Here is a 2,010-nt window from a genome sequence, read left to right on the forward strand (position 1 = left end):
GTCGACCACTTTTTGGCATTTTTCCGCTAGCGACATTATTCCATCAGTGTAAAACTTTTCTGGTTTCTCGGCGAAAAACTGGGATAAGTAATTTTCACAGGCTTCKCTTGAGGCCAACTTTACTCCATTAAGGGAGTTCTGCATTGACCGAAACAAATGGTAATCCGATGGTGCAAGGTCAGGACTATGTGGCAGCAAAACTTCCCAGCCAAGCTCTCCCAGTTTTTGCCGACTSATCAAAGATGTGTGTGGTCTAGCGTCCAGATGAAAGACGAAGCCCTTTCCGTTGATCAGTTCTGGCTGTTTTTTTTTTCGATTGCTTACTTCAATCTCATCAGTTGTTGATAGTAAAATGTAGAATCAATCGTTCGACTGGAGGCTGGTGTAGCTCATAGTGGATGATTCCTTTCCAATCCCATCAAACACTCAGCATAACCTTTCGAAGGGTCAATTCTGGCTTTGCGACCATTTGTTGAGCTCCAGCACGCTTGGATCATGGTCTTTTTTGCACATTATTGTAGTATTTGATCCACTTTTCGTCTCCTGTTGCCGTTCGCTTCGGAAATGGTTCGATTTCATTTCGTTTCATCAACGAATCGCAGATGTTAATTCGGTCTATTATATTTTTCACAGAMAACTCATGTGGTACCCTAACATCAAACTTCTTTTTGTAGCCAGCCATTTTTAAGTGGTTCAAAACCGTTTGATGATGTATGTTAAAGGCCTTAGCGTCATGGTTACTTATGTGACGATCCTGATCAACCTGTTCCATAATTTTATCGACTTTTTCAACGATAGGTCGACCAGAGCGAGAGTCATCTTTCATATTGAAATTTCCATAACGGAAGCGAGCTAATCATTGTTGTGCTACAAGAACTAATACAGCATCGTCTCCGTAAACTTCACAAATTTCACTGGCTGCTTGCTTAGCATTCTTCACTATATTATAAAAAAATGTTCAAAATATAGCGAATTTCTTTATCATTTTCATTCGTTTTTGAACAGCTGTAACTTTTTTTCAACTTCCCCGAAAATAATTTTTTGGKTTAAATGAAGCTTAAAGTTTCCCCTTTCTAACACTATTATATATGGTATGACACAATGTGATTGGTAGCACTGGAGATATATTACTGCAACGATATTTTTTGACAAAATACGAAAAGAYTTTTTCGACTAYCCAATATATGCGAGTCTCTACTTAAACTGCTTTTAGGCGCTGAAACCTTATATTAGTTAAATGCATATTTTCAATAAGAAAAGTTATGCATAAATCAACAAAAAATTAAGTTAATACCAACAGCAACACAACAAGAACAGAAAAAAGAAAGGCTCGATTTTTTTTTTCGAATTGAACTCGAAATGCAAAGCGAGCATTTGAAAGTGTTTAAAGGAAGGCTGCTTGTCGCTTAAATAAAAAAGTAGAATATAATCGAATATAAAACTGCTTTACAATATTTAAATTATATGTTTAAATAAATAAATTTTTAAATAAATGATTTTGTTGAGTTAAAAAGCTGTTTGCAATTAATATGAGGTTAAGAATGCAATTTGAATTTTTATAATTTTTGTTAAAACATTTCAATTAGTCTTAGTCAAGTTATTGTAACGCTGATGATATATGTAAATATTGCATGAGCTGTAACTGCATGCTCATATAGGCCATGCATATACAATGTGACCTGGTCTACGAAAAGGGAGCTAACGTGTGAAAAGTAGTTTTCTGGGAAACAGCTGTTAAAAATCTCATCTTCCATCCGAATCAACTAAAAAGTGAAAATTGATTTTTTGGCTTCTTTGACACCTAAGCCCACTTTCCGTAGACCAGGTCACATATGATAAATTGCTTGTGTAATTCTTATTGATTTAGTGGTATGTTGTTTGAGTTGCTGCAGCTAAAAATATTTTACTTAATGTGATATGTTGTTTTGATTTTTAAAGAGTCAGTACCTAACAGATTTGACTATTTTAACTTTGCATTTTATTTTTAATAATTAATAGTATTTCAAAATT

At 34.5% G+C, this 2,010-nt stretch overlaps 1 protein-coding gene across 1 annotated transcript in view; it reads right to left on the bottom strand.

The window, feature by feature from the left end:
* Window positions 1–2,010, bottom strand: part of LOC108968267 (patronin) — a gene marked incomplete in the record, with an annotated part of 39,964 nt that overhangs the window by 13,178 nt on the left and 24,776 nt on the right.

The sequence above is a fragment of the Bactrocera latifrons genome, unplaced genomic scaffold, assembly GCF_001853355.1.
Source record: "Bactrocera latifrons isolate USDA-ARS-PBARC rearing strain unplaced genomic scaffold, ASM185335v1 scaffold_207, whole genome shotgun sequence".
NCBI classification, from domain to species: Eukaryota; Metazoa; Arthropoda; class Insecta; order Diptera; family Tephritidae; genus Bactrocera; species Bactrocera latifrons.